The sequence below is a fragment of the Bos javanicus genome, chromosome 26 (assembly GCF_032452875.1).
Source record: "Bos javanicus breed banteng chromosome 26, ARS-OSU_banteng_1.0, whole genome shotgun sequence".
In the NCBI taxonomy this organism is placed as follows: domain Eukaryota; kingdom Metazoa; phylum Chordata; class Mammalia; order Artiodactyla; family Bovidae; genus Bos; species Bos javanicus.
Genome location: NC_083893.1, coordinates 30,033,714 through 30,051,895, shown reverse-complemented (window position 1 = coordinate 30,051,895; position 18,182 = coordinate 30,033,714). Strand labels below are relative to the sequence as shown.

At 38.8% G+C, this 18,182-nt stretch overlaps 1 protein-coding gene across 13 annotated transcripts in view; it reads right to left on the bottom strand.

The window, feature by feature from the left end:
* ADD3 (adducin 3) overlaps positions 1–18,182 on the bottom strand; it is a 132,335-nt gene that overhangs the window by 104,385 nt on the left and 9,768 nt on the right. The gene's annotated exons all lie outside the window — the stretch shown is intronic.

Here is an 18,182-nt window from a genome sequence, read left to right as displayed (position 1 = left end):
GGTACCCAATATATGGTACTTATAAATCTATCTTTTTAGTCATCTAGCTTCAAGAAATTTCCTAAAGGAAATCAGTCCTGAATATTCATTGGAAGGACTGAAGCTGAAGCTGAAACTCCAATCCTTTGGCCACCTAATGTGAAGAACTGACTCATTGGAAAAGACCCTGATGCTGGGAAAGACTGAAGGCAGGAGGAGAAGGGGATGACAGAGGATGAGATGGTTAGATGGCATCCGACTCAATGAACATGAATTTGAGTAAACTCCAGGAGTTGGTGATAGACAGGAAGGCTTGGCATGCTGCAGTCCATGGGGTCACAAAGAGTCGGACACAACTGAGAGACTGAACTGAACTGAGCTTCAGGAAGCTGGTCAGGAACCAGCAATCATTTGCAGTGGTGGGCAGAGTAACTCTCTCACTGGGAGAGTTACAGAAGAAGCGGGGAGAAGAGTGGCTGCTTGTGGGCAATGGCTCTTAGAAGAGCACATAAAAGGAAGCACCCCAGCCAAGTCAGCCGGAAGAGCTGTAGCTGAGGCGTCCTGAGGGGCATTTCCCTGAATCTCTGCAAGCTCCCAACAGTAAGAACACAATGTAAACTCTTACAACAGCATTGTCCAACAGAAATAAAATGTGAGCCACAACTGCTTTTATATTTTCCAGCAGTCACATTAAAAATGTAAAAAGAAACAGGTGAACTTAATTTTAACAATATATTTTAATTCAATATATCAAAATATCATCATTTCAACATGTAATAAATATTAAAAATTGAGTTCCTTTACGGTCTTTTTCTTGTGCAAAGTCTCGGAAATCTAGCATGTATTTCCCACTTAACACTACATCTCAATTAAGTCTTAGTTACATTTCAAGCAGTCAGTAGCTATACACAGCTAGTGCCTGAGTTACTGGGCAGTGGGGCTCTATAATCCTGATCCCAAGCCTGGGCCCAGTCCGAAGACTCTACCCTTTTAAAACTCATTATTCACCATCCCACTGTGTGCATGCATGCTAGGTAACCTGAGTCATGACCAACTCTTTGCGATCCTATGGACTCTAACCTTCCAGGCTCCTCTGTCCATGGGATTCTTCAGGCAAGAATACTGGAGTGGGCTGCCATGCCCTCCTCCAGGGGACCTTCCTGACCCAGGGACTGAACCCCCACCTCTTATGTCTCCTTTACTGGCAGGCAGGTTCTTCACCATTAGCACCGCCTGGGAAGCCCCACTATCCCACTAGGGACCTTGAAAGCCTTGTTATTAAAAACCTCACTTTTAAAATGTAAACATCTCTGGAAAAGCGGTGAACTAATCAGCTAACACTTCAACAGAGATTATCTGAGACAAGTTAGCACCTGGAAAGTTAAGAGTAAGAAAGCAAAAAAGGGGTTCTGAGAAGGGGATCTTAAGGAAACCAAGGACATATTTCGCCCAGTTCACAAATTAGCCTAGATTTAGGCCACTTAATACATCTCACAAATCTTTTCTAAGTGGCCGAGCCCTAGATTACTCTTATTACATCAAAAGCTCACACAATTAGGTATGACAAAGATCTATATATGTAACAAGTAACACCTGTAGGGAGCTGTAAGCAATGGATAGAGGAATGCCAATCACGTCACTTAACACCATTTCTTGATCGCCAATCAGCACAGTGTATTTCAATCAGGTCAGTACCTTCAAAATTCCATAAACTTGAAAGAACTTTCAATAAGACGACCTCTGTACAGGGTCACTAGAATAATGTAGAAGTCTGGACAATTTGAAAAGCTGGTAACTATAAGAATCTCAGGTATCAGTGTTAGGAATCCATGCATTTGGACAATTATGCCTTTGTTAAAGTTCATCTATAACTGTAAACAACTTTCAATCAGGTAAGAAAATATGTCATGTGGTTTGCTCTTTTACAATTCAAAAAGTACTTTCAAAGTACGTAAAATGCAACCAGATGCTATTGGCAAAGAACCGACTCTTTAGATGTGACCAATTTCCAAGAACATTACCAGCAATGTGGCCTACACATTGGGTGCATACAAAGCTTTGAAAAGTTCACATCTAATCTAATCATCTATTCAAAACACTCCACGCTTTCCCACATTTCAATGGTGTTTCAAATTTATAAATAAATTTCTCAAAACGCATAGAAAATCAGAAATACACGTATAATTGAAACCTCCCTCCTTCCAAATAGATTCAGAACATGCTACCCGGCTAATGACACAGCAAGTCTCCTTTCTATCTAAAAATACAAATTGATGGTAATGTCTGAGCAAGAACAATAGGTCACTTGCATTGTAACATAAAGCTTAGTCACCAAGTGACAGCTTTCCTTTCATTTAGAAGAGATTTCCTTAATTCCAGGTACTACACAAGTTTAAATCATCAGTATACTAGTACTCTGAAGACTAGCCTTCTGTAGATGCAAACGTATTTAAATTCCAAGTTGCAATAACCCTTGTGATAAAACTTTTAAAGAAACGGAAAATGATGCATTTCTATCATATCTAGAAAAAGATAAAAAGAGGTATTTTAATAATTGAGATTTTTCTCTTAAATTGGAGAAGGCAATGGCACCCCACTCCAGTACTCTTCCCGGGAAAACCCCATGGACGGAGGAGCCTGGTGGGCTGCAGTCCATGGGGTCGCTAAGGGTCGGACACGACTGAGCGACTTCACTTTCACTTTTCACTTTCATGCACTGGAGAAGGAAATGGCAACTCACTCCTTGCCTGGAGAATCCCAGGGACGGCAGAGCCTGGTGGGCTGCCATCTATAGGGTCGCACAGAGTCGGACACGACTGAAGCGACTTAGCAGCAGCAGTAGCAGCAGCAGCAGGTGCTATTTGTACTGATTACTGAAATAAAATTGATACTATTCATTTCAACAATGCAGAGGATGAACTATTTCACATTATTACTTTGTGAACCTTCCAGATAATGGTCCTAAATTAAAATCTCAATCACAATGCTTAGGGACTAGTTTGTTCTGGACAAACACTGAATCCTAGTCAGTTTAGTAAATGAATAGGTTTCTTGACTATATTACAACATTTATTTTAGGTATACCTCCTCTTTCTTATTCCTCTCACAAGCAGGATTTGGGAGTGGAGTGGAAGACGTAAGCAAGCAACAATTATTTACTACAAATTTATTGAGCAACATAGGTACACACTTCACATGTGTTACCTTGTTTAATCTTCATTGCAACTCAAGAGATGGGTATTTTTATCCTGATTTCACATATGAATAAAGCAAAAAGGCTCAGAGAAGTGAAATAACTTGCTCAAGGACAGCAGGATTCTGTTCAATTTGTGGTACCCAGTGCTGACCCTTCCTTTTGGATCCCAGCTCTCTTCACTTGCCCACAACCAACTGAACTTGCCCTCTAAAGTTCTCATTCAGTTACACTGACAGTTCTTTAGCAATACTAGGTTTTGGTTATCACATTATAAAGGCAAAAAATGATCAAACCAAATATGATTGAGAACTTCTTGTTACAGAAGATCAAACACACAGATAGATGGCAAAACTTCAGCCCCCCTGGAATAAATTTCTAGTGGAAGAATCTGCCCCACTGATATGGGACAAAAGAGAAAGATGTTCTAGGGCTATGTTGTCCAATTTGGTAGCCAACAGCCACGTGTGACCACGAGTACCTGAAATGTGGCTTCTGTGAACTGAGAGGTACTACAGTGTAAAATATACACAGGATTTCAAAGACTTGGTATATTAAAAAAAGGCAAAATATTTCATTAATTTTTCACTGAATCAATACTTCAATGAAAATAATTCATTAATACTGATTACATGTTGAAAAATATTTTTAAACTGTGTTCAATAAAATTCACACGTTTCTTTGTAGTTTTTTCAACATGGATAGTAGAAAATTTTAAACTACACTTGTATTTTGAGGAAGGAAACAGCATTAGCCTAGGGCCTCCATATGAGGCTTCAAATCAAACTTTGTACAAAAGCCATTCTTGAACAGAAGGCCCAAACTCTTAAACTCTTAAAAAGTAGTAGGCTATCAAAACACTTTGGGGAAACCTATATAATTAATTATTCTGATCATAAATGGTAAATAATTGTCAAGTCTTATAGTAAGAAGCCAAACATGTAGCCTTCTCATCCATGCTCCTCCAAAATCTAAAAAGCCATCATTCCAACTTATGGTTTCATATATATCTGTGAACATATTTGTCTTTATTGCTTAAGACCTGTGCAAATATTACGGTCTTCCCTCTGAATGATCATTCTAAGTACAGTAGATCACACAAGATACAGGAGTGAAAATACACCCACCTACAAGTCACTGCTTCCAATACATCCCTGACACCCTTTTGTATGCTTAATCATTTGGTTATTTCCCATTAAAGGATCCAAGGAATTTCAGGTAATTGAAGTTTCTATTTAAAAGGCATTTTATCTTCTATATACCAAAATCTCAGGGGAAAGCACCAATAGAAGCTTTTTTTAAAAAAAATCATAATTAAAAGAGATATGACATGGTTTTCATAATAATTGATCTATAAAGGTTTGGGGTATTTTGGCTGTGTGGCATGTAGGATACGAGTCCCTGACCAGGGATGGAACCTGTGCCTGCAATGGAAGTGTGGAGTCTTAACCACTGGACTACCAAGGAATTCCTAGGCCTGTAATTACCATGAAACACTGCTAGCCCCCAAGTGGTTTAAATCAACTTAATAAAATACTGAACTCAAAGTTCTCCAGTAAGTATTTTGTTGCTGTTGTTCAGTTGCTAAGTTGTGCCTGACTCTTTGAGACCCTGAGAACTGCAGGCTCCCCTGGCCTTCACTGTCTCCCAGAGTTTGCTCAGATTCATGTCCAAGTACTTTGATTTTGTATCTATTCCTTAAAATTGATTTTAAAATAGACCAAAATACATCTTTCACACTCACAGTAAAATCAAAAGCACTTCTATTTTATTTATTTATTTCCCCCACCATAAGAATGAATTTTTTCAGTTCCTCAGAAGGATGTACTATAGAAGACCATACGAAGTATTTTGAAAAAAAAGCCAGTTATCTTTTTAAATTTTTAATTGGAGGATAACTGCTTTACAATGTTGTGTTGGTTTCTGCCATAAAACAACACAAATCAGCCATAAGTGTGTGTGTGTGTGTATCCCTTCCCTCCCAACCCATCTAGGTGCCAGGCTGGACTCCCTGTGTTATACAGCAGCTTCCCACTAGCTATTTTCACACATAGACTTGGTTATCTTAATGCCTCCTGAAACTGTTGTCATGAAATCAACTGTCGCAGCAAAACACTGGAAAAAAAAATCTGACAGAATCCATTCAAAGTCCTTGTATGATGCAACAAATGGTGACTAAAAACCTTATTTGATAAAGAGTTTAATCAGAAAATTATACTATTACATCAACATTTCTAATATGTCCCATTTCTTCCTTCACTGTGCCTTATGTAAGGCACTATGCCTTATGTGCCACTTAGTTGAAAATAATAGAAAATTGAGGCCAGAAGTTCTATAATCTATTTTACTCAAACGAATGACCTAAAACTTTTCCTTTTCATTGGAGGATGGAACTGTTTCTCATTTAAACATGTTCTTTTCCAAAAGAAAAAAAAAAGTCAAGGCAGCCAAATACATTCAGTTTGAATTTTCAATATAATGTTCCTAAACATGTCAGAAACATTTACCACGTACATGACTTGTTTCAGTGGGGAGCATGCTTAAACGGGAACAATATACAGAAGGTCAGCAAAGCTTTTTGTTAAGATAACAAGAAAGTTCATGACAAAGTCCAGATTTTTAGAAAAAAGCTTTACAAAATACTCCCCAATTCATTAAGAGATTAAAACAAACAAAGACAGGTACCAACTCTTTCTTGAAAAGCAGCTTCAAATCCCTAAGAGACAAAGGTCTCCCATCCTAAGGCTAAGTGAAATTCTGGTGAACTCCCTCACCCCAGAATTGCATGAATGGGTTAACATGGCTGAGAATGTAATAAAGTAGAAAAAGCACTGGCCCGAGAGTCAGAGATAACAGTTTTGAGTCTAGATCAGCCATTTTGAAGATGTCACTTCACTTAATCAAACAAGGTCATTGATCCATAAAAATGAAGCGAAGGTTTCCAAAATTCTATGGGTCTAGATTTCATCCTCCTCCTCAGTCTACTGAGCTCTGCTTCTCCAAATGTTAAAGCGAACAGAGAATTCACACTTTGACTCATAATAGAAGGTCTGAATGATTCAACAAAGGCAGAATTTTAGCATCCAGTGAAATGTGCAAACCTGTGGAGTCTCTGTATCTATTACTGGGAAACTTCCTTTTTATTAGGTCATGGGGGCAGAGGTTGGCTAGCACCAGTTTGCTGATCTCTGCCTCTCCCATAATTAACAACCTCCCTCTCCCATCCACTAACATATAATTTGCACAGCTGAGGGGTGAGGTCTCTTTTAATTATAATGAGGCTATATAATTCTTCACTTTGAAATGTGTATCAAAGGCCACAGGTTCTGTAACCCTTGTCTCAATCTTCCAGGGCCCTGAATGTCAATCATAATCTTTGCTGCATAATACAGACCTGTATAGGGATTTCAAATTACAATCTTGATTAGGAATAGGAATAATAGATCTTTGTATCACCCAAAATTTTGATCTTAAAATAATTTTTTTGATGCAGGAAGATAGGAGGGGAATGGGAAGTTATTGTTGAATGGGTATCAGATTTCAGAGTTACATGACGAAAAGAGCTCTGGAAATGGATGTTGGTGATGATTACCCAACATTATGAATGTATTTAATACCACTGAACTGTACACTTAAAAATGGTAAATTTTATATTGTGTATTTTACCACAATAAAAAGTACTGGAAGACAGCAGATACCCGGGACTCCAAGATGGCATCACTCACATCAGTGAAGAAGAAACTCATGGATGTTAAAACAGGGGAGCTGCCAATCTGGATATGAGGTAGGATTTTGCCCCTAAAGGCACTGCTGGAGTGTTTCAAAGAGGTTACTAGTGGTATGACAAGTATGTCTATGTGAAGAAAGGAAGCACTGCTGGGGTTTCTACCATGCTGGCAGCTTACAAACTTTTCAACTACTGCCTTTCTTAGAAGGAACTCAAACATGAGCAGCTAAGCGAGTACCACTGGAGAGGGCCCAGTGCAGGGGACACACTCTGCTTCCCTGACCATGACCTCTGCCCAACACTCCTCCCTGAGGAACATGATCACTGCTGAATATCCTAATTTGCAACAATGACCAATAAAAGATAACCAGTACAGAAATGAAAAAATACATTGGAAAACTTTTTTTAAAGGACCCCTCCACATATACACAAATATGAGACAATTACTCTTACAGTATCTGCATAGGAATGATGTTCTATTAAATACCACCCAAAGAAGAAAAGAAACCAAGTCTAGTATCGAAAAGTTTTGAGTCAGGTAATCCCAAGGCTTGGGAGGAAAATCTTATGACTTGGTGGGTAGCCAAAGGCAGAATCAACAAAATAATGCCAAGTACTAAAAAATTAAAAGTCAAGCTTTCGAAGCAGTCCAGTCCAGCTGGCCTAACAGGGCAGATGCACACGATGGGAAAGGCTGACCATTTTTTCCCCTCCCTACTTGAGGACGTTTTCCATGAGAGCACTTCTCAGCTGGAATTTGCTTTGCTTTCATAAAAGTTACCCGTCATTGCCTAGGGTAAAATATGAGTGAAAGATGATGACAATGACCACTTTCCATAGCTTTGTCTGAAGGGGAGGGTAAGCTAGGAAAGCACCCTCTTTAATTAAGAGACAATGAATCTCGAAAACACACCAAGGAAAAGAAGAGGGCTGGCTATTTCCTCAGATTGTTTTAAGCCTAAAATTGTATTTTATGCAGCAATATTATAGAGCAATTTATCTACCAGGTATAGGCAGGCAAAGTCTTGATTCAGGAATTTAAAAATAAACAGTCAAAAATATCTCTAGAATAATATACAAGGAAGAGAGAGAGTACAGTAGTTCAGGGATGGGGTGACAACTTACTTTTCACTGTATACTCTTTTGCGCCTTTTGGATCTTGCTTCATGATCTCATATTTCATACTCAAAAGTTAATTTCAAATATTTTAAAATGAAATTGATTTTATAAAAATGTGACTCAAACAGTAAGTTTACCTTAGAATCAAATTAACAAAATATTTCTTGCTTTAAAAAAAAAAATCAGCGAGAGTGCCTTTACGTTTCTGATTTTTAAACTTTCATTGTATTGGATGTCCATAAAGTGTTTTTAATTTTATTGAGTTGCTTTTGAATAAATTATTTTAAACATTTAACACTTAGAATTTTTAAGCACGAAAGCAAGTCATACACTACACTAACTCAGTAGTCAGTTCTGTCAATTTGGTATTTTCTTCTACCCATTTATAAAATCACTGTGTCCTAATATAACACGCTCTTTGCACATGTTTTATTAAAGGGAACTACAAAGAGAATGGTCAGTTGTGCCTGTAAATAAGCAATGAAAAACATCAGAGGAGCCAAATCTTAATTGTTTCACTAAGCAAAAATGTAAAAAAACTTACTGGATTGGATTTGCCACTACATTTACACAGAAAAAATAAATGATTTTGCAAGCTGATTTAGACATTTCTAATTGTTTCTTACAGGTGTTTATCATGTGTTATTTTATAGGTTACAAGATAAATCACTAAATGAAATCAGGGGGAAATTCAAGATGGCACAATGGCACACAGAAGTATAAAATGAAACAAAAAGCACAGCACAGGAAGGCAGTTGCATTTGGAAACAAAAATACTGTCCTTTTGCCAAAATGATGATTATTCAACCATTTCCAAATGCACAAATGAAAACATCGCCAAAGACTGGAAAATTGACTAATCACTGACATGCACTAAAAATTAAAGAAGATTATGAAACAGTCACATTTCTAAAGTCTTTTATGTATAGTAAGGAAAAGATACATTCAAGCCTTGCTGAATCTACCTAAATTCTAGTTTAACAGGTGTATTTTCCCTCTGTCATAAATCAGAGTATCAGAAATGGAGTAAAATACATTTAAATGTCTACACCTGGTGATCAAATGTTCCCTCAACATCCTCATTGTTCAGCAAGTTGTATGGATTTCTGTGTCCAAGATGTCCCATTCCTCCCTTTCTATCTCAAAGCCACTGCCTTAGTTCATCTGTTTATCTCTAAATGCCTTCTAACTTGTCTCTCTGCCAACACTCTTTATCACTCCGTTCTTCACAACACCAAATCTCAGACACATCTGATTATGCCTCTCATTAGCTAAAATAAGTGCCACAGAATAAAACCTAAATTTCTTAAAATAGCACCCAAGGCCTTCATGACCTAGTGCTCTCAACCTTATCTTTCCTGTTTTCTCTTCCACCACATCCATCCACAGACCCACATGCCCGTGGCACAGCCTATTATTCCAGTCAGTAACTTAGTCTCGTCTTCAACATTTAAGAGATCTTCTAAAGCTCAACTCAAATGTCATCTCCTCTGTGAATTATTACTCTCCAGTGGGATAAACATTTCCCTTTTCTGTGCCCATCTGCACTTCCTATAAATGTTGCGATAGCATTGCTCTCAGGCTAGTGTTGGAGTCAGTTACATAAGGATCTATTTTCCCCACTATAGCTCTTGTCTGGTTCACATATGCTTTCTTAAAATGCTGAAAACATATCAAGCCACCAAAAATATTATTCTAATAGAGGAATATATGAATACATGTATTGTTGCTTTTGTTTAGAACTAAGTCATTCGTGTGTGACTCTTTTGAGACACGGTTGTAGTCTGCCAGGCTCCTCTGTCCATGGGTATTTCCCAGGCAAGAACACTGGAATGAGTTATCATTTCCTTCTCCAGGGAGACCCCATCCCAGGAATCGAACCTGAGTCTCCTGCATTGGCAGGCAGATTACCGCTGAGCCACCAGGAAAGGTCATGAAAATACATATGTGTATATGTATTCTAATAAAATTAGGGGGTGAATTTTATGGTAATCTTAATTTAAAAAAAAACATTAGGGTGGGTGGTACATGAAAGTTAAAGAAGACAATCCTTTCATGTACTTCCTCAACAGGCAACTCTGATGGTAATATTTTTAAGAAGGTAAATATCATCTTGGGTTGGCTAAAAAAATTACTGGGAATTGAGTTCGCCATACTTTTTAATTATAGGTATGGAGAAAAAAATAAGCCATCTTACGGACTTAAGACCTAATAAAGTTATTTATAAATGAGTTCCTGCTTTCTGAAGCCCACAAAACTGATTATTACAGAGCCTTCTTTTGCTTATCTAGGTCATCTCCATGAAACTGGGCATTTAAAAACATTTAGATTCATCCATGACTTGCCAAAGACAGGATCACAAACTGCTTCCTGATTTCTACCTGAATGATCTAAGTATCTTCACTCTGCCTCTTTAAGCAAACCAAGCTAAACCAAGTTTAGCATGCTAATTCCTGCTTCATCAACTGGGGAAACTAGTTTGATTTTGGAAGTAAGATCTATGTAAGTTTTTCTCAGTTATTCTTGTGTACATATGAATGCGCACACACACTTTTTTCCTGGTATCTTTCTTCAGAAATTGAGATACAATTCACACACCATAATATAAATTATTACTGCAAAAGGGACAATCTGTTGTTGTTGTGCGGTCTGTAAGTTGTGTCCAACTCTTTGCAATCTCATGGACTATAGTCTGCCAGGCTTCTCTGCCCATGGAATTCTCCAGGGAAAAATACTGGAGTAGGTTGCCATTTTCTCCTCCAGGGGATCTTCCCGACCGAGGAATAGAACATGGGTCTCTTGAGTCTTCTGCATTGGCCAGGGAATTCTTTACTACTGAGCCACCTGGGAAGCCCCTCACACACCATAAAATTCACTATTTTTCAAACTACACGATTCAGTGGTTTTTAGCATATTCACAATGTTGTGCAATCATCAACACTATCTGTTCTAGAACTTCTTCATCACCCCAAAGGGAAACCCAGTACCATTAAGCAAATATTCCCTATTTCCCTTATCCCCATCCCCTGGCAACCACTAATCAATTTGCTTTCAGTCACCATGGATATGCCTATTTTGCGCATTCCACACCAACTGGAACTATACAATATGTGGCATTTTTGTGTCTGGATTCTTTCACTTAGCATAACATTTTCAAGGTTCACCCATGTAGTAGAAAGATTTCATTCCCTTTTATGACCAAATAATATTCCTTTGTGTGGATATACCATGTTTATTTAGCCATTAATCAGCTGCCAGACATTTAGGCTGTTTCCATTTCTTGGCTATTATGAGTAACGCTGCCATGAACATCAGTGTACAAGTTTTTGTGGGAACATGTGTTTTCAATTAAGTATATAATGTAGGAATAGAACCGATGGGTCATAATGGAACCTATATGTTACTATTTTTAACCATTAACCATAGTAACTTTTGGAGGAACAAGCTATTCATTACATTCACATACATATTTTTAAGGGCAGTAACAACGGTTTTTATTTTCACATATTGTTTATAAGTAAGTTGTTCTACCCTAGAGGAAAAGATTTCCTTTGGGATTCAGGGTCCTTAGAGGTTAGAGCAAATCCAAGGTTTTACAAGACAGATTCAGTTCAGTTCAGTCGCTCAGTTGTGTCCGACTCTTTGTGACCCCACGAATTGCAGCACGCCAGGCCTCCCTGTCCATCACCAACTCCCAGAGTTTACTCAAACTCATGTCCATCGAGTCAGTGATGCCACCCAGCCATCTCATCCTCTGTCATCCCCTTCTCCTCCTGCCCCCAATCCCTGCCAGCATCAGGGTCTTTTCCAATGAGTCAACTCTTCACATGAGGTGGCCAAAGTACTGGAGTTTCAGCTTTAGCATCAGTCCTTCCAATGAACATCCAGGACTATTCTCCTTTAGGATGGAATGGTTGGATCTCCTTGCAGTCCAAGGGACTCTCAAGGGTCTTCTCCAACACCACAGTTCAAAAGCTTCAATTCTTCGGCGCTCAGCTTTCTTCACAGTCCAACTCTCACATCCATACCTGAGTACTGGAAAAACCATAGCCTTGACTAGACGGACCTTTGTTGGCAAAGTAATGTCTCTGCTTTTGAATATGCTATCTAGGTTGGTCATAACTTTCCTTCCAAGGTGGAAGCATTTTTTAATTTCATGGCTGCAATCACCATCTGCAGTGATTTTGGAGCCCCCAAAAATAAAGTCTGACACTGTTTCCACCGTTTCCCCATCTTTTTGCCATGAAGTGATGGGACTGGATGCCATGATATTCATTTTCTGAATGTTGAGCTTTAAGCCAACTTTTTCACTCTCCTCTTTCTTCATCAAGAGGCTCTTTAGTTCCTCTTCACTTTCTGCCATAAGGGTGGTGTCATCTGCATATCTGAGGTTATTGATACTTCTCCCTGCAATCTTGATTCCAGCTTGTGCTTCTTCCAGCCCAGCGTTTCTCATGATGTACTCTGCATACAAGTTAAATAAGCAGTGTGACAATATACAGCCTTGACATACTCCTTTTCCTATTTGGAACCAGTCCATTGTTCCATGTCCAGTTCTAACTGCTGCCTCCTGACCTGCGTACAGATTTCTCAGGAGGCAGGTCAGGTGGTCTGGTATTCCCATCTCTTTCAGAATTTTCCACAGTTTATTGTGGAAAAAAAAAAAAAAAAAACTCTTTCAGAATTTCCACACAGTCAAAGGCTTTGGTATAGTCAATAAAGCAGAAATAGATGTTTTTCTGGAACTCTCTTGCTTTTTCCATGATCCAGCGGATGTTGGCAATATGATCTCTGGTTCCTCTGCCTTTTCTAAAACCAGCTTGAACATCTGGAAGTTCACGGTTCATGTATTGCTGAAGCCTGGTCTGGAGAATTTTGACCATTACTTTACTAGCTTGTGAGATGAGTGCAATTGTGTGGTAGTTTGAGCATTCTTTGGCATTGCCTTTCTTTGCGATTAGGATGAAAACTGACCTTTTCCAGTCCTGTGGCCACTGCTGAGTTTTCCAAATTTGCTGGCATATTGAGTGCAGCACTTTCACAGCATCATCTTTCAGGATTTGAAATAGCTCAACAGATTAAACCCCTTCAAAGAATAAAGATGTATAACAACACATCAAACCCTTACTACAGCAAAGTCTAGTCATCAAAGGGATTAAATATACAAATATTTTAAATGACAGAGGAAAATAACTCCCACTTTTATACAGTCAATAACTATGCACTGATCTCCACTCACAGAATCTTCTACTCCAACATCTCTCATAGACATTTCAAACTTACTATGTCTCAAACTAAATTTCTACTCTTTTCTACTTCCCCAAATTATCCCTCCTGGCCAAAATTATTCCTCCTGCAAACTTTTGCCTACATCCCAAACCTTGGTGTCAAGTTTGACTTCTTTCTCTCACGTATACTCCACATACCAGTCAGTAAATCCTATTGGTTCTATTGTCTAAATACTACATTCAGAATCCACTCAAATCTCACCACCTCTACCAGAGCAATTTCTCACCAAGATTATTGTACCACTATGATCAAGTGTCAAAACACAACCAAAATAATCCTTGTAAAATGTATGTCAGATTATGTCCCACTTCTAACAGTCATCAGTGGCTTCCCAACATTCATGCCCCATTTTGTTTCATCCATTCCAGACACCCTTGAGCCTCAAGGCATTTGCTTGGCATTCCCTGTCTGCCATGACCTTCCCCTTGGTATACACAGTCCTCTTGGTACTCAAGGGGGATTTGTTCCAGGATCCTGGTGATACCAAAATCTGTGGATGCTCAAGTCCTTTATATAAAATGGCCTAATATTTGCATATAGCCCAGCACATCCTCCTATACACTTTAAATCATCTCTGGATTACTTATAATACCTAATTCAATGTAGATGCTATGTAAATAGTTACAAATACTATGTAAATGATATGTAAATAGGCTCTGAAAGTGAAAGTGTTACTCACTCAGTCCTGTCTGACTCTTTGCAACCCCCTGAACAAGGCTCCTCTGTCCATGGGATTCTCCAGGCAGTAAGACTGGAGTGGGTTGCCATTTCCTTCTCCAGAGGACTTTCCCAACCCAGGGATTGAACCCAGGTCTCCTGCATTGCCATCTGAGATTCTTTACCATCTGTGCCACCAGGGAGGGAAGCCCTGGCAAACAGAAAATTAAAGTTTTGTTTTTTGGAACTTTCTGAAATTGTTTTTCCCAAATATTTTTGGTCTGTGGTTGATTCTGCAGTTGCAGAACCCACAGACAGAGTACCAATTGTACCCACTCCCTTACCTTCTTTAGGTCTTTGCATACATGTCAGCTTCTTAGTAAGGACTTCACCTGGTCACTTAGATTTGTCATTGCCCCCAAACACTTCCTTTATCTCCCTTCCCCCTTCTATATTTCTCTAAAATATTTATATCAACACAATATATATTTTACTTATTTATTTTTCTTTACCCCCAAGAATATAAACTCCTTTAGGGCAAGAGAGTTTATCTGTTTTGCTCACTGCTGTATTCCCAGCACTTAGAAGAGGGGCTGCTGCTGCTGCTAAGTCACTTAAGTTGTGTCCTACTCTGTGCGACCCCATAGACAGAACCCCACCAGGCTCCCCCGTCTCTGGGATTCTCCAGGCAAGAACACTGGAGTGGGTTGCCATTTCCTCCTCCAATGCATCAAAGTAAAAAGTGAAAGTGAAGTCGCTCAGCTGTTTCCGACACTCAGCTACCCCATGGACTGCAGCCTCCCAGGCTCCTCTGTCCATGCGATTTTCCAGGCAAGAGTACTGGAGTGGGGTGGGTCTAGCACATAGTAAATGCTCAATAAATATTTGTTGAATGCATAAATGAACAAGCAAAAGGAAGCATAAAGGTGCTCAGAAAAGCTAAAGAGAGGTCAGAGAAATATTTATGAGGAACTAATATACCAAAACATAATAAAGTTGTGATGGGGAAAGAAAGTACATTTCTTAACAAAAAAAAAAAAAAAAAAAAGGTCAACGTTTCTAGTTGAAACGAAAGTTCAGTGTTTCGTAAAGCCTAATTGGCGTTAGGAAAAGTTACTATCCTTGCCTATTTCATTGTTTTCAAAGAGGATCTATCCACTGTCCATTGCCAAGGGCCCTTAGCTTCTGAAGAACTGAAAGAAACTCTGGGAATGGACAAGTTCCCAAAATGATGATGTTCTTTTCTCAGCTACCACATACACAAAGAGACAAGGGGTTGTCTTAGCCTTCTATCAGACCTAGTCCCAGGATCTTCACACAGTACAATCATATGTTTCTTAGCCACCTTTCAACTAAAACCACTAATTGCTAAACTCACCTTTCTAAGAACTACAATCACAGCCTCTTCAAACTAAAATGGATCTTAAAATGATCTCAACCCCTCACATATTTTATTTAAAAAACTACAGTGAAAAAGAAACGGTGACTTGCCCAAAATAACTTGAATAGTTAATTATACTAAGTATTTTTCAAATAGTAAGTGATAAATGTTACCAAATCTAAGAGAATTGAGACAATTGGAACAAATTCTCTAGTATCCAAAACAAGATAGTCACAAAAATTAAGTCAAAATTATTAAATCTCATAATATCAACAACTCCATCTATCCACATGTTAGATTCAAAACTTACAACAGAGCCATCAGCAAAACCATACTCCAGTATTCAGCAAACAAACTAAATGATGGATGAATTTAGATTTAAGAAAAATATATACCTTCTCCCCAAAGGAGGCTTTCATTGTCCAGTGTTGGGAATGATGAGGACTTCTAAAGTCTTTTTGCAAGTACCAACTTTCCCAAGCATTACCAGCTTCAAATAGCAGTATAAAGATGTTTCTATGAATCAATCATTTTCACGTGAGATCCAGAGGGAACAATTTGTAAAAGGTACCTGATATTCACCACGCCTGCCACCCTCTCCTCCTCGCCCTGCAATATTCTCACACGCTTCCTCGGCAGTGTGTCCTTGGCACTGTTTCCGATAGAGTATGTGATAGCCTTCAAGTGCCTTACAGTGAGACGAGATTGTGAACCATGATTATAAACTATCTCCAGCGTGCTACAGGAAAAAGGATTACTATTTTTTTAATATTTATTTATTTGGCTGCACCGGGTCTTAGTTGCCGCACGCAGGATCTTAGTTATGGCATCTGGGATCCAGTTCCCTGACTAGGAATCAAACCTAGGCTCCCTGCTTTAGGATCATGGAGTCTTAGCCACTGGACCACCAGGGAAGTCCCAAAGGATTACTCTCTTTGTGGTCAAAAATTTCTTGCCAAAACCCTTTCCATGGTCTGCATCTAGTGAAACTCTACCATGCCTTTAAAGGACCACCTTTATTCTTCTTTCCTGGGGACCTTTTTCTGACTGTTTTATCCATTGGTGCTTTTTTCTTGATCAGATGACCTATAGCATTTGTTATCTGTACCTGTAGCATTCATCACACACTGGCAAGTAACATCTTTTGTATAGTCATCTTAGTTGTTGCTGGCTTTTTTCTTATGCTTGACTGGATAAAGAGTCAGAATCTCTAAGAGTTACATAATTGATATTCCTAAGGGGATTTTCCAGACAATAAAGGGTAATCTTTCTACATATGAAGGGAAAGAGTCAGAAATTTTAAAAGAGCAATTGGGTTTTAGAATACACAGCACAACCATCACTGAACTGTAATTTCAGAAGCTTTGTATTACACCAAAATAATGATTCCCATGCTTTTAAAGTAATAAGGATGTCTTTTAAGGTCAAAACATATTTTAAAGTTAAAATATATTTTGTGTACCAAAAACATACTCAATATTAGTCAGGTGTTAAATATCTTTTAACAGAGAATACATGCATTCAAAAGTCTAACTACACAATGGTATGTAAGATGGTACTTATCTGGTCTACAGAGCTTACCTGATGTGCACAAGAAGTTGAGGTTACCCCAGGACCTCAGACTGCACATGATTGAACTTCGCTGTGCTGTGGACATGCAATATTATTGCCATATCAAAAAGTACTACAACCTAAAACTATTTACTGCTAAGTCGCTTCAGTCGTGTCCGACTCTGTGTGACCCCATAGACGGCAGCCCACCAGGCTCCCCGTCCCTGGGGTTCTCCAGGCAAGAACACTGGAGTGGGTTGCCATTTTCTTCTCCAATAAAACTATTTAGGAGCAAGCAAAACACAGAAGGACTGATGCTGAAGCTGAAACTGCAATACTTTGGCCACGTGATGCAAAGAACTGACTCATTTGAAAAGACCCTGATGCTGGGAAAGACTGAAGGCAGGAGAAGGGGACGACAGAGGATGAGATGGTTGGATGGCATCTGTGACTCAATGGACATGAGTTTGAGCAAGCTCCGGGAGTTGGTGATGGACAGGGAAGCCTGGCATGCTATAGTCCATGGGGTCGCAAAGAGTCGGACACAACTGAGTGACTGAACCGAAAATACAGAAAGACGAACAAATCCCTACCTATCCCCATCCCACTCCCTCTCCCAAATCGAACATAAAATCCTTCATTAACTCAATCTTTCTTTCCAAGAAGCAGATTTTTAGCAACGTGAAACAGTTCACTTCAATGCTTCAATAATGAACTTTTCTTGTGGTTTTAATATTACAGCAAAAGGAACCAAAAACTGAACATTATAGACAAGTCAAATATTTGCCAGTCCGTCTCTCACATATTTCCTGATTCTACTGAAATCTCAATCCTATTTACCCATTTTACCACCTTCTTCAAACAAACAAGCAAAAACCACCAGTATTTTCCAGCAAAGGCAGAAATATCATTGTGATCTCAGTTCTAGTCTTTTGTGCAGTTACCAATAAGAATGAGCTTAAATAAACAGCAGGTGAGCAGAGCGTTTAAAGGAATTAGCTCTGAGCTCAAGTCTTGGCTCTGTCACTTATTAACTGTATGATCTTGGGCGAGTTACTTAACTAAACTTCAGATAATTTACGTAAAGTGCTTAACAGGATCCTTGGCAGGTTTTAAGGGCTGAGAAAAGTGGTTACTGATTAAGTAATTATATATAATAGATACATAACAAAGATATCCTTCTTATCATAACAATTTCAAAGCTTCCTTCCAATTCCCTCTTGTCTGGCTCTGACAGGTCTGTCCCAGGTATTATAAACCTCCACCCCTGACCTATACCTGGTTCT